Here is a 20,182-nt window from a genome sequence, read left to right as displayed (position 1 = left end):
GCTGGCAAAAGCAAGAAAATTCATTCTTTCTTCTGATGCCCTCCATCTGAGCTGACAGGAGACACTTACTGAAAGCCTCCCCGTCAGGAGCAAGGTACAGAAGTATTTGTTTACTTCTCCTACCTCAGGTTTTCCCTTTAAGTGATGTTAATGGGTTTGCAGCCCAGGACACAAAGAAATGTTTCAAAGGTTTGAGATAAGGGGCCAAGAGCCTCCCTAAAACACACAGGGTACTGAAGTTCCCACATGCCCTGCCCCAGTCCTCACAGGTTCCAGCTCTCCACAGAGCTCACTCTTTCTGAACGCACTGCCCAGTTTCACACCTCTGCTCTCCCGTTCCCTCATCCTGAAGCACCTCTCTCCCACTCTGGAAATTAGTCATCCTCCTAGCACAGCTCCAATATCCCCCTGCATGCTCTGTCCCCCTCCCCCATGGAGTTACACCAGTCCTTCTTCTCAGGGACCTGAGCTCTAGCATCTGCTTCCTTCTGCCTCTACCTCCCCTCCCGCCAGTTTCTCTAAGGCTTGTCTGAACTGCCACCCCTACCCTGACCCCCTGCCCTTGTCACATGAAGAGGCAGGTGCCCAGGGCATGCTTGTTGAATGAAGGACTCCAAAAGCAGGTTCCCATGACTGACTCGGCCTACTTCCCCAGGGCAATGTTCTTCTGCAAGGGTGCTACCCATGCGCAAACAGACCAGCCGTCAGGCCCAGTCCACATCACTGCCCTCAAAGCACTGCTGCTGGGCCTCCCCGCCAAAAAGGACAGAATCGTGTATAGTCACGTTTAGGCCCACAAAACCACCTTGGCAAGGCAGCAGAGCCTAATAGGTTCATGCACGCAAAGGCTGGGTGGAGGCCTTCTCTCCCCTTTAAGTCTGTTTAATGAGAAGCTCCAGGAGACATGCCCCCCTTCCCCACCAGGACTTCAAAGATGAGAACAGAACAGAGGAGCCTTTCTCGGGGAGCAAACCGGGGACGGGTTCAAGTCTTGCCCCGCTGCAGAGACAGCAGAGATCCTGCGGGAGCAGAACGCGGAAGAGAAACCAACGTGGACCGGGTGATCACCTTGGGTCAAACATTTCCTCAAAAATGGCCTCATCTTGCATTCAGTGACAGCCCACAAATGCTGCCGAGGCTTCCAGGCCCCAGTCGCCAAGCTCACGGGTAACACTGGAGCTTCACTGAGAGAGAGCACCACCTGGTGAAAGCCACGGCTCTGGTGTCCCAGGGCGGCCCCATTATTCACTCATAAAAGGGATCACGGGCCTCCTTACAGAAGTTTCTGGCAGCCAGGGAGTGGCTCCATCTCACAGCTGACTCGAGTACTTCAGCCAGCCTCCTTTCTTAAAGCAGAAAAGGCAGCCTTCTCATTTGTCCCAGCCACACCTACACACAAGTATTCAAAGAATACCCATCACAGCCCACAATACACCAGCTGTCAGGCAGACCCTCTGCCCAGAGGACCCACCGATGTGCGGACACCATCAAAATTACAACTGCAACAGGTTATGCACACACATACTTTTGCTCTAGCCCCTTCTCCACCTAGAGCAACCCATCTGTTACACCACTTCTGTAAGGACAAGGGGAAAGGTCCTTTCTGAGTCCCAGACTACAAAGGCACCACTATAAATTACAGAGTCACAGAGGTCCCAAGGGGAGGCGGCTTCCGGCAAGAAGAAAGACCGTCCCTACAGCCTGTTTTTGTGGTGATGAGATCACAGAGTTTAGATTCTGTATTTGGTCCTACATGGGTTTTAAGGGCCATCCATATTCAGTAATTACAGAAAGGGAAAAAAAGCAGGTCAAGGAGACCAGAGGAACTCTGAGTGGTGTTTGAGAAGTTACTTAGAACTGCAGTGAGATCACTCACCCAACCTCAGAAACTATGCCTCGAGTTTTCACGTTCTGTCCTTCAGAATCAATGTTAGGTTAGAAAAAAGTACAAATTTCTACTTTTTACTTGCTTCTGTTTCAGTATTCCTCCATTCGAAGGGTTCCATTCACTTTCAATGCATAATCCAAAATTTGGGCCCAAGAAAGTTTTGAAAAACTAGCATTATGCCAGAAAATATTCTCCTGTAAAATTCAAAAGACAAAAAAGTGTACTTATTGGAAGAATTTTTATGGAATGTAAAACACAGGTGTTTAGAGACCAGATGAATGATAACCCCCAACTGCCAATCAGTAGCTCTTAATTTGCAGATCTAATTTTTAATTGGCACTTAAAAAAGAATACCTTGAAATGCTTTTGAGAATTATTAGGGTTTACTTCCTGGTCATCACTCTCTTTCAAGGATGAACAAAGAGACTCCCAAGGTGTTTATCCAATCGAAGTAAGTATTCGTCAAAAAGAATTTTTATTATCCCTCAGGTTATCTCCCTAAACCCTAGCAATGGGCCTCCTCAGACCACAAAATCGATTACCGTGCATGTTCGTGGACCAAAGCCTGTGACTCCTGGTTCCATGTGACAGTCCAAATCCTCTGCTTGCACAGGGTTCTGCAGCCCCAACACTGCTCCACTAGGAATGAGGCCCAGAGAGGGGACGAAGGTCACATGAGAGCTCACGGAGGTACAGGTCACAGTCAACTGCCAGAGCAGAAAACAATGCCACAGAAAAGCTAAAGCAAGGAAAGGAATGTTCTCATTTTGTTTCCTTTTGAATGCTGGTGCTTAATAGAAAGCAGGCTTAAATAAAGATGGAAGGTAGGGAGAAGGAGAACCCCAGGGACTCAGCATGCCCTGGGGACAGGAGCAGCAAAAGGCATTATTGTAAAATACTTATTTTCTGGAATATTATGCAGCCAACAACAACAACAAACCCTCCCCCCACCAAATCTTGCCATTTGCAACAAAGTGGATGGAATTAGAGGGTATTATATGCTAAGTGAAATAAGTCAATCAGAGAAAGACAATTATCATATGATCTCTCTGATATGTGGAATTTGAGAAACAAGGCAGAGGATCATAGGGGAAGGGAGGAAAAAATGCAACAAGACAAAACCACTCTCAATCTCAGGAAACAAACTGAGGGTTGCTGAGGGAGAGGAATGGGGAGGCAGGGTGATGGACATTGGGGAGGGTATGTGTTGTGGTGAGAGCTGTGAATTGTGTGAGACTGATGAATCACAGACCTGTACCCCTGAAACAAACATCTTTCATGTTAATAAAAAAAATAAAAATAATATAAAGTACCTATTTTCATTTCAAATCCTGCAGCTTCCATTTTCCTTGAGACACAGGCACTGCTTGTCACTACATCCCATACATCCCATACCAAGGTGGCTTTCGATCCTAACCACCAGATCAGAATCTCCGGGCGAGCTTTAAAAATTCTGATGCCGAGAAAAATGAAAACAGAATCTCTGGGGATGAGGCTCAAATGCTGACACTTTATAAAGCTGATCAGCTGATCTTAGGATATAGCTGGGCCTAGAACCACTGCCCCTGCCCTGTCCCGGGGCTGTTTTCTTTTTACTGACTGGTGTGGGGGCAGCAGGAAATATTTATGCTTTAAAAAGGGGGTGGAGGACAAACAAATGGACCAGGGATGGAGCTGGAGGAAGCTGAAGTGCGTAATAATTTGCAGGTGGTGTGCACTGGACTGGGTGCAAGGCGTGGCCTGCAGGGCACACTCCCTCAAGGAGAAGACAGGAGAGGCACAGCCTGGACCGTTCCCGAGTAAGCCCTGGAGGGCAAGAGGGAACAATTCAAAGCTCCTCTGTAAAGAACATTCCCATGTCAAGTGTTTGCTGTGGAAGAAGTGATTAAAATATGGTTTTCATATGGGAAGAATCTACTGAACTGTATTTACCCCATGATTTCTCCTGGTTATTCCAGTAATAGTATTAACAGGGTTATTGTTTTGTTTTCTTTTGTTTTAACTGATGATCCACATTTCCTAGCTCCAAATGTAACAAAGCACACAATCATTAAAGGATAACTTCCTGGAGTTACAGCACCCAAAAACCACAGCTTCCCTAGGCCTAAAACCCAGCTGGTTCAAACAGTGGCTGAACCTGGACGTGATTTTTTTTTTTTTTAAAGATTTTTATTTATTTATTTGACAGAGAGAGATCACAAGTAGGCAGAGAGGCAGGCAGAGAGGAGGAAGCAGGCTCCCCACAGAGCAGAGAGCCCGATGTGGGACTCGATCCCAGGACCCTGAGATCATGACCTGAGCCGAAGGCAGCGGCTTAATCCACTGAGCCACCCAGGCGCCCCCCTGGACGTGATTTTAATTTAGCATCGTCATGCTCTCCAGTGCGACGGTGACTGGCTGAGGAGGACACGGACACTTGGGTGAAGGATGAGGACTACGGGAAGGCTGTCTCCAGTTGAGCAATTAATTCTATTCTCCCTTTCCTGGTCCTTAATTCTTAAGGCTACCTGCTCTATCCATCCTTCTGAAACAGTGACAAAAATCAGGCAGCCGAGCTCGGATGCCTCCTTCCCAATTTCTGTCTCTCATGGGAAAATTAATCGGCTTTGCCTAATCCATCCTTTGCCCGTGTTTCCCAAAGTCTGTCCTGCAGGCCACAGGATCAGAATGAGGTCATCCCTGGACACCACCTCGGACCGCATGAGAAGAGGATCACACTACCCCGAGTAGAGCCCGAGGGCCTGCACTTTAATCAGCCACACAGACACAACAGTCAGCAAGCCAGCCACAAACCTTCACGCACTCCCCCTTTGAAAACAGGTTCACCCAATGTGCTGCTAAGCGTCTCCAGGAACTTCTGCCACTTGCCCGCTGGGGTTACGTGCTCCCGGGGAAGCTGGTCTCTCCAGCGTCACTGCATGACCACTTTCTCAAATACCGCTTGGCCCCCAGCACGGCTGTCTCAAGGTTCCCGACTCAGTCCTTTTGCTCTGAACGCACACCCAGAGCAAAGCTTCTCCAGCACTTCCACTTAGGATTTCGGGTCTGTTAGTTCTCTCTCCCGACTACACGCTAAGCATCTTAAAGGCAGGCTCCACATCGTCCCTCTGTATCTTCCACATGGCTCCATGCATCTTAGTTTCAAGAATAGTGGCTGACTGACCCAACCCTTGCCTCAGCCCAAGTTTTTCTTCCTTTACCTTCTTCTCATTGTCCCTGAAAACACATTCATGCTCTTCTTGCCAGGACAAAATTGCTCAGGCATGGGTGGGAGAAAAGAATTACACTCTAGTGGGGAAAAGGGGCGAGGAGACAGAAGTCTTAAGCTAAAAGCAGCTCATCAAAACTTAGTCTTTGCAGCTGCCAACATCTGCAATCCTTCAGACAGCTCAAAACACAAACACAGGGCTAGAAGAGAACTTCCCAGCCTCTCCCCACCCCTATCCGACACCTCTTTCGCAGGCCCTCCCTGAGAGCTCTTCTAGATAGGATTCTAACAGGAGGGAAATATTTGGTTTCCCAGGTCACTGCAAATTAAGAGGGCGGTGGGTAACTGCTAAATTAAGGTACAATGACAGCCCTGAGAAAGTATGACTGACAGGAGACAATTTATAAAATCCCAAACAGTAGATTACAGGTTGTTACGGTTTAAATAGACTTTCAATCCCCAAAAGTGTCCAAGGACACCAAAACAAAGCATTTCAAAACAGCACAATTAATGGCCCTGAAAGATTATCCCGGGCACTAAAAGAAGGTTATTTTCACTTTTTTTTTTATTAAAGATTTTATTTATTTACTTGACAGACAGAGCTCAAAAGTAGGCAGAGAGGCAGGCCGAGTGGGAGAGGAAGAAGCAGGCTCCCTGCCAAGCAGAGAGCCCGATGCGGGGCTCGATCCCAGGAGTCTGAGACCATGACCCGAGCCGAAGGCAGAGGCTTCAACGCACTGAGCCACCCAGGCGCCCCTATTTTCACTTTCTGTAGGTCTCTAAGCCACTATATCCCAGAGAGAAGATGCCCACATGGCAACCTCAGTCCTCAGGACCCAGGTGTTCTCAAAAATAGGAAAAGGTGCTCTATCCAACTGCAGAGTGCTGGCTCTCGGTGGTCTCCAACAATACTGAACCCCGGGACAGACTTTCGAAGGCAGGTACAGCATTGCCATTCTGATCGGGAAGCTTCCATCTGCCTACTCCCATCCTCGCCAAACACTGGCACTTCTCGTCATCTGCATTTTCTTGTGGTGCTTGTAGTGAATATCCTTACCAGATTTAAACTTCCTTGAGCAGAGGGATCCCATGCATGGACACCATGTCCCCAGCCTCTGCAACTCACAGCTGATGCCTGCTTGCCCTCCCCCAGTTCCCTTTGTCTAGAAGCCCAGATGGTCTTAAGGAAGGAGGAATTTTTTTTTATTAACATATAATGTATTATTTGCCCCAGGGGTACAGGTCTGTGAATCATCAGGCTTACACACTTCACAGCACTCACCATAGCACATACCCTCCCCAATGTCCATAACCCAACCACCCTCTCCCTACCCCCCTCCAGCAATCCTCAGTTTGTTTCCTGAGATTAAGAATCTCTTCGGGTTTGTCTCCCTCCCAATCCCATCTTGTTTCATTTTTAAGGAAGGAGGGATTTAAATAAGTGTGTTTTAAAATAGCTCAAGCATTTTTTTTCCTTTTTTTTTCAATTTTAATGCCAGTATAGTTAACATAAGCCCAAGCATTTCTATAGTCTTTAAAGATGATGATCTTCCTGCTTTCATAAGGAGTTAAAAAATAAAAGCTTAAATGTTAGGGTTCTATAGTCAATGAGGCAAGCTTCAGTTTAGCTTAGAAACTAATCTATGTGGGACGTAGAGACAAGGAATAAATTCAGCACCATTGCATGTACCTATCTGAACCACAAAGGTTAGGGTGAGTTTTTCCTCATCTAAGAACAACCTAACTTCCAACAGCTTCAATCATTTATCTATTCAGAAACTGATTATTGGGTAACTTCATATTTTTTGTCTTGGTAAGTAATAGCATTCAAAAGTACTGGTTTGCTTTGGGATTAGTAAATAGAGTAGTTTAATGAATTTAACTGGCAGTTCCATAATAAAAGGTCACGGTTTATACTTCCTTCAAGCGATTTTTTTTTTTTTAATCTAAACTGAGTTAAAAACTGAATCTATTTCCAGAATTCACAAAAGCAATTCTGAGTTTTGTTTCGAGCTCATTGTTGAATGTGTCTCAGACCCATTCATTTTACAAACAGGTTACAATGACCTACCGGGGTACTGAAAACCTCTCTATTTTAAGAGGGTGGAGGTCAAGGTTGTCGGGACATCCAGGCCTGGCCTGCTGTTTTCAGCTTCTACGGCCCTTCCTTCCCACAGCTGAGGCCTCTTGACCCTTGCCCCACCCTGCTGCCTTGGCTCAATCCAGAGGGAATTTCTAGAATAGAGATTTAAACAGTTTGAGCCAACTTGCTTTTGCTGCTTAACCGGCCCTGACCTTGTGTCTAGTGACTCGACTTCTTTCTCCTGCTTTCCACAGGCCTCACTCACCCTCCCTTGGTTCTGATAACCTGCAAGTCTCTGGAGGCTGAGGCGCTTCCTTGCCCTTGGCAATCCTCCAAGGGACCAGAGGTCTTTTCTAGACCCACAGGGAACACGGATGCCCCTATCAGGCTACTGTGCTGTGCTGGGCCATTCTAGACCACCATGTGCCAGGCCACTAGCACTGAACACCCCTGTTCTCTCCTCCTGGCACACTACACTTCCTCCCAGCTGCAAACAGTAGGTCTGTTGCCCTGCTACATGTCTCCCAGCCCTGGGCGGGGAGTTCCAGGCCCAAACGGGGCCTCAGTAGGAAATGACTCAGATCACAAAAAGCTGAGGGTCCCCTGGCCAGAACACAAATAAGTCACAAGATCTTAACCTATCAGAAATGCAAATCCCAGCAACAAAACATCAACAAAGCAAGAGAAAATAGGACGTTTCTGTTCTGTGAGAAAAATGCCCCCCACGCTGACCCTGGATACGCTGACGCCACCGCAGCTTCTTTCAGGAGTTCTAAGGGGAAACCTGAGGAAAATCGGAGAAATGGCTACAGCTGTGTCTTCCCTGGGTGGAGGGGAGTGAACTTCTTACAAACTACTCCAAAGCTAACACCTATAGCTACTGAAATTACAAATATAAAAACGAGTAAGTCTTCTCTCCAAAGAAATCAAGCCATGTTCTAAAACCCTGTTAACAAAGCTAAATTTATATGTACATTTTTAAATCAACATCTTTAAAAAAAATTAGACAACATTAAAAACTCTACCTGGCTCAACTGTATCCCAATTCAAAAATAACATGAAAAACTGTAACCTTCATTTTCTGGTCAAAGCTTATTTTTGCAACACCTATCATTTACTACAGAATTCTAGCATTTTCTGCTTTCCACCGCTATTTTATAGAAAGACATTTCCCCCTTGGCTTCATATCTTTGCTTTTTGATCTTGTTAACAATCCAGAAAATTCCAACCTTGCAATTTTTTCAGTCCTGGGAAGGAATAACAACACAGTGATTTAAAAACCAAAAGCAGTGTTAACATGTCCTCAGTGACACAGCTGCTGTGAGTGACCAGCGAATAAAAGCTTGGTTTGGTTTTTTCTTTTTGGAAAATGATGACTTTGCCTCAAAATAATTCTCAAAGTTCCTGAACACATGGTCAAAAACAGTAAGGCATCAGGAAAGCAAGAAGCACTAACTACCTATAATAACATACAGCGAAATACATGAACAAGAGGGTCTGTCCAATGACTGTGGACAGGAAAGGACCCATTCTCTACGCCATGCATTACAAAGAGCACAGGTTCTGTATTACAAACCTAAATCGATATATGAGGCCTATGATCCAGCAACCCCACTTCTGGGTATATTTATCCAAAAGAACTGAAATCAGGTTCCCAGAGAGAGAGATTTGTACTTCTATGTTCATCGCGGCATTATTGACAATAGCCAAGCCTACAAGCAAACTAAATGTCCGTTGACAGGTGAATGAATAAAGAAAACTGTAGTATACACACACACGGAATACCATCCAGCCTTAAACAAGGAAGTAAACCCTGTCCCATGCTAAGACATGGATGAACCTTGAGGACTATGCTGAGTGAAATAAGACAGTCACAGAAGGTCAAATACCGTATGATTCCAACTCATGAGGTATCTAAAGGAGTCAAACTCAGAGGCAGAAAGGAGAATGGCTGGCTGCCAGGAGCTGAGGGAAGGGGGAAATAGGGAAATGTTGTCCATCGGGTATAAAGTTTCAGTCGTGCAAGATGAAAAGGTTCTAGACATCTGCTGTACAAGCTTGTGCCTATAGTTAAAAATACTGTATACTTAAAAATTTATTAAGAGGGTAGATCTCATGTTATGTACCGTGTGTTTTACCACAATTTAAAAGAAGGAGGTGGGGAAGGGGGAGGGGAGAGGAGGAGGGGGAGGAGAAGAACCAAGAATTCAGATGATGCTGGCTTCAAATTTCCCGTATCTTCTGCTTCGTAGTGCCTACATGCAAGAGGAGTATGTGTGATACAGGTGAGCACAGAATTCAACACTAGAGCACAGGGTAGGGAGAACAGAGAGGGGACAGGGAGCCAAAGAAGCCTGAAGCAGTTGAGGAAAGCATCAAAATGGAGGGTGACTCAGCTCCACCCCTGAAGGAGTAAGCTGAGCCTGTGGCGCCTCCAACAAGCCTGGCATGTGATATGGACACGGAGCTGGTCCAAGCCAAGAAGGCATGCTAGGAAAGAGACTTCAACGGCTGTGGGGGCCAAATTATGTAGAACGAACTCCATACTTTCAACCCGTGAATTACTCACTAACAGATAGAAACTGAAGCAAAACCGAAGGAACTGGTCAGGATATCCTAAGCCATTTCTAATCTACCCCTCAGAGTTTCAAATGTTTTCCAAATCCTGGAATAGACCTTGCAATGTGACAAGTAAGTAATATAAAAAATTGTAAGGCGCAGCTCTCCATCAAGGCTAATCTGAGTTAAAACAATCAGAAGTAAGACTAAATAAAGTGTATAACATTTCTAAAGAAAGGAATAAAAATATGGTATGAGAGTAAAGCCCCATTTATCCAACATCCCTGAAAAATTAGGTATGCTAATTAAATGAATCGTTTAGATAATAAAACTGCTCCCTTTAAGTATAAAACCTGTGTTAAGGGGCGCCTGGGTGGCTCAGTCAGTTAAGCCTCTGCCTTCAGCTCAGGTCATGATCCCAGGGTCCTGGGATTGAGCCCAGTATCGGGCTCCATTCTCAGTGGGAAGCCTGCTTCTCCCTCCCCCTCTACCCCTCTCACCTGCTGGTGCACGCACACACTCGCTCTCAAATAAATAAATAAATAAAATCTTTAAAAAAAAAGAAAAAAGAAACCTATGTTAATAGGGGACATCTGCATATAGATTGGTGTGGGACAGATATTATGGAATTATCTATATTTTACTGTGTGATAATGGCATGGGGGATGTTTCTTGGAGATACACAGTGAACTCTTTGCAAGTAAAATTACATAGTGTCTGGAATTTGCTTTAAAATGCTCTAACCACATAAAAATCAGTGAAGGGTTAGTAAAACAAGATTGGCAAATCTTGTTTTGTCAGTATTCGTGAAGCTGGTTGATTGGTACTCAGCAGTTCATTATATTCTCACTACTTGTATGTCTTTTACAATATCTATAATAACTTAACCCCAGATGACCCATTTGGAAGAAAATTGTCTCTAACATTTACAGTCCAGATTCCAGCTACCCTATTAGTGTAAACACGTCTCTCAACCTTTTTTTTTTTTTAAGATTTTATTTATTTATTTGACAGAGAGAGATCACAAGTAGGCAGAGAGGCAGGCAGAGAAAGAGGAAGGGAAGCAGGCTCCCTGCTGAGCAGAGAGCCTGATGTGGGGCTCGATTCCAGGACCCTGAGATCATGACCTGAGCCGAAGGCAGAGGCTTAACCCACTGAGCCAAGCAGGGGCCGACAACCTGAAATATCTTTTTACTCCACCGGGACAACTCCCATTTACTCCCCAAGACTCTACCACATTGTGTTCACTCCAGAGTGGAGGTCTTCATTTTCCCTCTGCTCTCACTATATCCCATTCATCTCTACTCTGTAGCCCTTATTATGCTGTCTTGTATTTGCATATAAAACCATCTGCCCCCTTGGGGTGCCTAGGTGGATCAGTAGGTTAATCCTCTGCCTTTGGCTCAGGTCATGATCTCAGGGTCCTGGGATCGAGACCCGCATCGGACTCTCTGCTCAGTGGGGAGTCTGCTTCCTCCTCTCTCTCTCTCTGCCTGCCTGCCTACTTGTGATCTCTCTGTCAAATAAATAAGTAAAATCTTTAAAAAAAAAAAAAAATCTTCCATCTTAGATTTTAAGTAAGGAACCCTAATTTGTTTATCATCATATGCCCAGAGCCTGGCACAGAGTACACACCGAGTAAGTATTTGGGAATCTAACAAAGCCTAACCTGGAGTCATCACAAAAACCCAGTTACTATCCTGCCAAGGGATCTTAGAAAGGCCTGTCAGGCTGCACAGCATGTTTTCTTTCCAAGCCGATGTCCTTATACAGTCAAGCATGCCTCCAATTTCCATACTGTCATTTCTATGGGTAGAATCCCCAAATACACATTAGTGCTCACAATTCAAATAGCCTCCAGCTAAAAGAGCCCTGGGCACACACTTAGGAGACAGGTGTGTATAAACACACATGATCTATTTATTGTGGACTGCTCAGAGGGCTTTTCTGCTTAATTCCAAAAGTGCAACTGTGTTCAGAATAACTACATTGCCAACAGATACACAACTGTCCCTGTAAAATACCTACATCTCCTACCTGAGGAGATCACTAAAAGCACCAGCTGAGAGAGGGTGGCATTCCGGCCACTCTCCTGACAAGCATTGTCACCTTGAGGGTGGTGTGTCCCTCCCCCCACCACCAGCGGACTCCAAATCTCAATGATCCAGGAAAGAACAGACCTCCAAAGGCTGTTGTGAGCAAGTAAAATCATGTATGCCCACGATTTTCAAACCTATTTTATATAGCAGAACTCTTTTCTTGTACAATGCCAAAAAAGACATTGATCTATTAATTTCCAAAGGAAAAATTTTCAGTTTAGGTTTTAAGATTTTTTAAATGAGAGCTGACAAGTCCCCTTTCCCATCCTCTGACTTAAGGCCTGTATCACACACTCTAGCCCTTAATTATATGCCACTCCATATTTTTTATTCTTCTCTTGCACATGGACAATACGGAAATATAGAAAAGACAGAACTTTAAACTCACAGTAATCTAGATTCTTGTGCTGGCTTGTCAATACTTTCCATACACTATATTTTTTTTAACTTTTCAGAGCAATATTCTTTGGGGTATGTGCGGGAAACATTAAATTTGAAAATAACATTTAAGTTCAGCAATTCCTTCGGTTTAAATTTCAGCTATATTTTGTTCAATTTAAGTAAAATTAAATTTACTGTCTTATTTTAAATGTGTTCAGGAAAGCTCTGAATGATAAAATCACTTTTCTCCATTTTTTTTATTTGTTCCAGAAGCATAGATTACTTTTGTCATTAGGAAAATAACTTTTTAAAAAAAGGGCCTTAATAATTTTCAGTTGAGTGAGAGAAGCATCCAGGAGACCTGCCCTCTAGTTTCAAATGTAAACTTGAAAACTATGGACACCAACCAAGTGCAGGGGTGGGGGGAGAGGGGGATGGGGGGGACTGGGGGGGAGGATCAAATATTAGATGACTGTGATGATTACTATATCATTCATATGTAAATTATCCTTTTAAAGTTAACCATTCTCCTTACGTTCTCATTTACAGTATTATCTCTAAGATGATCAGATATTTTAGTTTAGGGTCCTATGCTAATCAGGGAAGGAGTTGGGTATCTTAGCCTCCCCATAACTTCAGACTCCAAGCATCTCACAAAGGCTCAACAGATGATCCAAAACCACACCTGTACTCGAAAACCACTTCAAACACTGTAGTGATGATCCACAGCTCAGAAGCTGTTCATGTGAGTGATAGCACTTTATTATACTTTAACTTAACAAGCCCCATTTTCCCACGGATGATGCGAAGATCCAAGCAGCAGCACTATGGTGCCTCGAAAAAGACCATGGGACCAGAGGTCAGGGAAAATGAGAAACACTGGCTACACTACTCAACAGATGTGTGTGTCTAAGAGGGTGATGCCTATACCACCCAACAGAGGTGAATGTCCTAGAGTGTTATGTCTATACCACTCAATGGATGTGTGTGCCCAAGAGGGTTCTGGCTATACCACACAACATATATACGACTCTGAACTAGGCTTTTAAATTCGTTGGCCCTGACCAGCTTCATATACAAAGTCAGCAAATTGGATTAGGTGTGTTGAAGTGCTTCCAATTCTAAAATTCAATCTAGATCCAAATTCTTAAATAACTGAATGAAAAGAAATAGGTGTGTATAGTCCTTACCACATAGGCTAGCGTGCAACAGGCATGTTACAAATGCTAGCAGCTGTTATTAGAATAAGGCGGTTTAGGTTTATATGTGTTAATATAATACATGGCATGTATTTGAATTTCTTTGGTGGGCTTTTCTAAAAACACACACATGCACGCACACACACGCACACTTTAAGGTCCTATTTTAATCAGCGTTGTTAAGCCACAAAAGTCCTTCATAAATGATGAAGCTCTACATGAAAGGACAGGAACCTCTCAAGATCAACTGGCTTTGTTTTGTTTTACATGAGACGTGCAGTGAACTCTTGCAGCAGCAGGAAGAACTCACAAGTGCTGTGAAGACTCCGCACACATTTACTGAACATTGCTGCCTGAAAGCTGCAGCTGGGGAGGCAAACACCAGCAAGGCCGGCCTCTGGGTCCAAACAAGGGCAAGTGATGGGAGTGTCAGGGTAACAAACTGTTGAGGGGCTTGGGTAGGTAAAAGGTTATCGGGAGACCTCCAGAGCAGAGGTCTCTTTAACTAACCGGTGACAGATATTCTGTCTGGCCCACATGCTTTGTTGTTGCTTTTAATGGAGTTAGGTAGCCAAGACTTAGAATTAGCGAAGCCATACAGAAAGAAGGAGTTCTAGCTTCTTTTGGAAATTTGGAAGTGCCGGCAGTATTGAGCCACATTTCCACTCAGCAGCACTCCACCCCTGCTGCTCCCTTAGTCAACCCCAGCACCAGGGCTGGGGACCGGACGCCATTCACCGCCCGCTTGCTCCGTCGCTGGCTCAGGCTTCCACTGGCCTTTGTCCACGCCACTGGCACACAACCAAGTTCAGGCTCTCGTGCAGAGACCACTGAGCTGGCATCTCCGCTCGGCCACATACTAGCCATGTTATTATCTTAGACAAATAATCCATCTTTGTTTCCCTCGGCCAAACTGCAACATGGAGAGTATCCCCCTCTCAGGGCTCGTGTGAGAGGGGATGTGCTGTTACCTGCAAAGTGCTCAGAACTGTTTTATTTATAAAGCAACTGCTTTATAAATATGAGATGTTACTACCGTCTGGCCCCTGGAGGCACTGGAGTTTTGAACTTCTGTCCTAGAGCTTTAATAGCCTAACGTTCTCTACCACATTATTTTATGATCAAAAAGAAAATGGCATATGGTGAAAACTAGTCGGATAGAACTTAAGAATTACCAGACGTTAAAAAAAAAAAAATTACCAGACCTGCCAGACACAAAGGACAAATACATAACTGTGCTTAGATGAGGTACCCAGAATGGGCAAAGTCATAGAGACAGAGAAAGCAGACTCTCTCTGAGAGGGGCACCAGGGAGGTGGCAATGGGGGCTTACTGTTTAATGTCACAGTAATTTTAGAGTTTCTCTTGGGGATGATGAAAAATTTCTGGAGGTGGGATGTAGTAATGACTGTGCAACAATCTGAATGTTCTTGACGCATGGTTAAAGTGTACATTTTGCCATATATATTTTAGCACACTTTTTTTTTTTAAACTAATTATTAGAGGGGCATCTGGCTGGCTCAGCTGGTGGCGCACATGACTCTTGATCTTGGGGTTGTGAGTTTGAGCCCCACACCAGGTGTAGAGATTACTTAAAAATAAAATCTTAAAAAAGATGAATTATTAGAGCCTCCATAATTCAGTCTGCCACTATTTGCTAGAATTAAATTGTTAATGATCTCAGAGACCCCAAATGTACTGTAAGTTCATGTTCTCAAAAGCCAGATACTGTATTTCCCAAACAGTTGAGGAAGAAGAGTATTAACTCTTTTAACAGCTGTGCTGCACGAGAGTGGGCTTTCTCTCCATTTGGTGGCCTGGTGGGAATGCATCTGCAGCAAATACAGTATGAGGCCGGTGGGATAGACTTTTAATACCTGCCTACAGCAGTCAGGCTGTTCTTCCTTCATTATAAAATGCTCCACACAGATGCCTCTGTCTCTCTTTTCCCTCAACAAATATACAGAATAGGAGGCTTCCTGCCAAGCACTATGTAACTGGCTGCCTTTGAACTGTGGGATGCTGGGGCAACATGACAAGAGGTTTTGATCTCCGTGCCTGTTCTATAACAGCATTCAACACACACACACACACACACACACACACACACACACACACACACACACACACACAGAGACACGGGTCTTGCCAGGCTATAAATCAACATGCACAAGACCATGTCCCAAACCATTTCAATCAGGGTCTTATTTTAAAATTTCAACATGCTGACATCTGTCCTTCATTTTTAAAAAAAAGTATGTAAAATACAAGCAAACTTAAAACTCCTTTGAAACTTGTGATTTAACCTGCGCGCACACAGTACATCATGTATCTGTAGTCTTTTCCGACTCAGAACCACTGCAAATAGTTACTTCCTGACATTTACAGAGCCATTTCCTACGAATTTACAATCCTGAATCAGACAAACTGGACCTGGCTCTAAGGAGAAACTGCACTACACTTGCGAATTTCTTAAATAAACCGATACTTTTTTGGCACAAAGTTTATTTGGTAGGAAAGATCCCTTTAAATATTACTGAAAATTCAAAGCCATAGGATATGTTTTATCTTTTAGATATTGTATTCTGAGTACCAGCCCAAACTTGGGATGGGAGAACTACCTGGTGCCTTGATTTTTACTGACACCTGGTAGCTAGGAGACCCACCACCCAGGGAGCTGCATTTCCTATATATAAACCCACAGACGCTAACAGTCATTTTCCCCTGCAAAGACAGAAAAAGTGTTCCTAAAAAAGAAAAGATCACAAAGTGCACATATATTGGTTTATAGCTCTTAAATCAATGTGTACATCAAATCACAAGAATTTTTATATTCCAGAGATCAAAGGGGGAGAATATTAATGTTTTTAAAAACAGTAAAAAAACAGCTTCAAGCAAAACTGTTGTGGCTTAAGAAATGACTTCTGTCTGTAAACCAGCATCTCAGGGAACCAAAAGGACAGCAATTGGCATTTCTAAGAGTAAAAAATCCAGCTTTCCCTGTCCAGACTGCATATATAAACCAAACAACAAATATTTATTAAACAAGGTTGAGAAAGTTGCTGAATTCGGAGACAAAAGAATGGGACCCCAGATATACGGCTGTTATGAACTGAATTGTGTCCCTCCAAAATCCACTATACCTAACTTCCAGTACATCAGAAGGTGACTTTATTTGGACACGGGGTCTTTATACAGAGGAAATCAAGTTAAAATGAGATCATTAGGGTGGGCCCTACAATATGACTGGTGCCCTTTAAAAAAAGGATAAATTCGGACAGAGACCAAGATGCACAGAGGAAAGATGACATGAAGGCACAGAGAGAAGAGGGTCATTCATAAGCCAAAGAGAGAACTGGGAACAGAACCTCTCTCACAGGCTCAGAAGGGGCCAACACTACTGACACCTTGATCTTGGACCTCCAGCCTTCAGAACTGTGAGACAACACATTTCTGCTGTATAAGCCTCCCAATGTGTGGGACTTGTTACAGCAGGCTTCACAAACCAATATAGCTAATCCAGACTAATACAGCTACCAACTGTGTGGCTTAAGGCTGAACCAAAGCCAGTCGTCAGGGGCCTCTCCTATCAAGTGAACCCAAGACAAGACCCATGCAAGTATCTTGCAGATCTACAAATGGCTGTGTAGCTAGTTGGCACTCGGTCAGGCACAGTGGGTTACAGAAGAAATCTAAAACTCTCTCTACTCTTTCCTGCAAAGATCTTACCACCTAACTGGCACTTGTATAATTGTGTAATGCACTGCAAATTGACCAGATGGCTATAAATCAAGGCTAAGAATATATTTTTAAAAAATCAAATTCTTTACTTATCAGCCAACAACCAAAAAAGCAGAGCCAATTTTTAAGACAGGATTTTTTTCCCAGGACAAATGGCAAGTATCTGATAAAAACTCCCATGTTCTGTGAGGTTTGGGCACATTGGGATGTGTTATCATCTGTCTCACCCCCTTGGGACACAGTCTTACTGCAGGAATATGACGTAACTGTCCTGCTTTGTCCTCCAAACAGAATACAATATGCCTTCAATATGTCAGCCTGTTTCATCTCCCTAAATACACAATTGATTTTCAACATTTTATGCTCCAATTACTGCCCAAAGCAGATTGGGGCAAGTTCACATGTCAAATGCTCCTTCCTTTAAAGTACAAAAGGAGTGATCGCAACAATTAACGAATGGTCATTAATTTTTCTGCGAGGAGTTGTTTGGTTACCAACTCTCCAGTTTCTTGCTCACTCACATATATATCCCCCAAGTATCAGAAAAGATACAGAACTTACACACCTGGGTAAAAAGCAGAGCCATATATACCATGAGAAATGACCAAAAAAGAGAGAGAGAGAGAGACAGAGACAGAGACAGAGACAGAGAAGAAGGAATTTTCTTTATTTAGAACACTGAAAGACTAGCTACTTACATTCCCAATAGAAGCAGAATTAGGACCAATGTCAAACAAAAATTAAAAGCTTAACTTCCCTTAAGAAAAAAAAAGTAGAACTATATATTTAGGTCATTTTATTTTTAACCACAGCCTTCTGAATGACCTGAATATCCCAACATCCTCTCTAAATGACAAGTTTTAGAATTCGTATGAATAATTTAGTTGGGCAAATTTGTTTTACTTGTTGAATAAAAATGTTACTTAAGAAAATGACAAGCCAGTTGCCGACAATAATTTTCAGTCTGAGTATCTTCCATTACTCTTAGGGGGAAAAAAAGTGTATGATGGGAGAGAACAAACTTAAAAACTGGGTCTCTCGCAAAAAAAAGTAAAATAAAATAATGACAGGATCTCTCGCATAGCAGAGACTTCAACAGCCATGTGGATAAGGGCGGGTTCTGTTTACCTTTATTGTTCAACCTATTCACCATCTCCCAAAAAGACTAGAAGCGCCAAGGTATTTTAAAGTTCCAAAGGCATGCATCTGAGTTCAGTTTCTGAAAGATACTGCTATTAGCACAATTACCGGGATTAGAGCATGGAGTGAACAATATACGACATGATAGTTTAATTTGACTCCTACTAAGATGGAAACCAGAGGTGCTGGGCCCCAGCAACAACACAGTTAAGGCTCTTTTTGTGTTGCTTTGAAATCCAATTTCACTTTTACAAAAGTCAGTATCTCGAGTAGAAGAGAATAATTTGTCCAGAACGTTGTTGACTTTGAGAAACAGAATAGCATTTATTATGGGGGAGGGGGGCGGGGAGGGAGGGAGCGGGGGTGGGGGAACGGGTGGAGAGAGTGGATGCCTAGTTCCTGTTTCCCTTCATGGGGAGAGCAGACCTCCAGCAACCATCTCGGTCTCCCCACTGGCCCCTCACTCACCCCTTCCTAAATGCCCTAGTGACTTACCTAATCCTTGAGGTTTGGAAACAGAAACTAGGGATGGGGACCCAGCCCCTCCCCACTTCCTCTCCTTGGGTGCCAAGCTACTCTCTTACAGCACACAATTAAAACAGACAGAAGGGAGGGAAAAAAAAAAAAAACAAACTACCACACAATTAAGTCTTCTTAAAATGCTGGCTATATGGGTGCAGGCCTCCAGGTCAGGGAGCCTCAGTGGTCCAGCTCGACCTGTAAGCCGCCAGGCAAGCCTGCCTGCCATGGGATTCAGTGTTAGGAAGCTCACCGTTGACACATACATATGTCCTGTTCCTATTCCCCAGTATCGGTAAAAACGGTACAATCTGAATTCCCAATGTCTTCTTTCCCCTGTCTCTCTGTCAGAACTGGTTCAGAACTCAGACTGACAGGAAAAACTGGGGTGTCACTCCCCCAAATCCCAACAATCCAAAAAATGAGTTTTTCCACTTCAAGGGGTAGAATCTGAGATCTTGCTATCTTTTAAAAAGTCTGTTTTACTTCCAAGTAACGAAGGAGAGAAGAGAACAACCCCAATACCCCAAACACTGACTTTTTTTCTCATTTCATTCAAAAACTTATGATGAATCACTGTTACTATTATTACCACCATTTCCCTCCGTATTCCAGCTCAGCCACTTATTAGTGGTAGCTAATAAGAGTGACCTTGTCCACGTGACTCACAGCCATTTGTAAAATGGGAACAGTGATGTCACCAGCTTCTGGGGAGGATTTAGAATAAAGAAATGGTGAGGATTAAAGGAACTTTTGTACGCAAAGCACCAGGAACATACGTAGTAGTGTTAAATAAAGGTCACCGCTCACCTTCGTCTACTCAAAATGGACACACAATTATCTCTTCTACTTGAGATAATCTCTCTAGGAGATTATTCCAATAAACCTCTCTTTTATTTTTAGAGGAGGAAATTGAGACCAAAGTGAACAAGTGATGTACTAAAGGTCACTCAGAAAAAAATTCCAAAGTTTTTCATTCATTTCCATAAACAGTTCTGAATGTTATCCCCTTCCCACATCCTTGAAATAGGGTTTGGCAGATTATAATCTATACACAAGAGCCACACGTTACTATGAATTCCTTCACCCTCCGAACAATGGGTTTATGGGCACCCCTGCCGTAGGACAGGCCCTCCCAAGCGCTCCCAAGGCTTCTCATTCAGAGAGGAAGGGCTCAGTTACATTCCTCTAATGAGTAATGTTTCTGGAATCGACATAACTTTTCCTTGATTCACTCCTTTAGTGAAGTCACTTTTCTCAAGAACTTGTCTCAAGAAAAGTGACCTCACTAAATCCTTATTTTATCAACCCCAAATCCTTATTTTATCAGTCTCCAATTCTATTCGTAGCACTGCTAAGTATTTG

General features: G+C 43.6%; 1 protein-coding gene across 6 annotated transcripts in view; it reads right to left on the bottom strand.

Moving 5' to 3' along the window:
• TANC1 (tetratricopeptide repeat, ankyrin repeat and coiled-coil containing 1) overlaps nt 1-20,182 on the bottom strand; it is a 232,314-nt gene that overhangs the window by 179,530 nt on the left and 32,602 nt on the right. The window lies entirely within an intron of this gene.

Source organism: Meles meles, chromosome 9 (genome assembly GCF_922984935.1).
Source record: "Meles meles chromosome 9, mMelMel3.1 paternal haplotype, whole genome shotgun sequence".
NCBI classification, from domain to species: domain Eukaryota; kingdom Metazoa; phylum Chordata; class Mammalia; order Carnivora; family Mustelidae; genus Meles; species Meles meles.
Note: the sequence above shows the minus strand (reverse complement) of the source record. Positions and strands in the feature narration are given on the sequence as shown.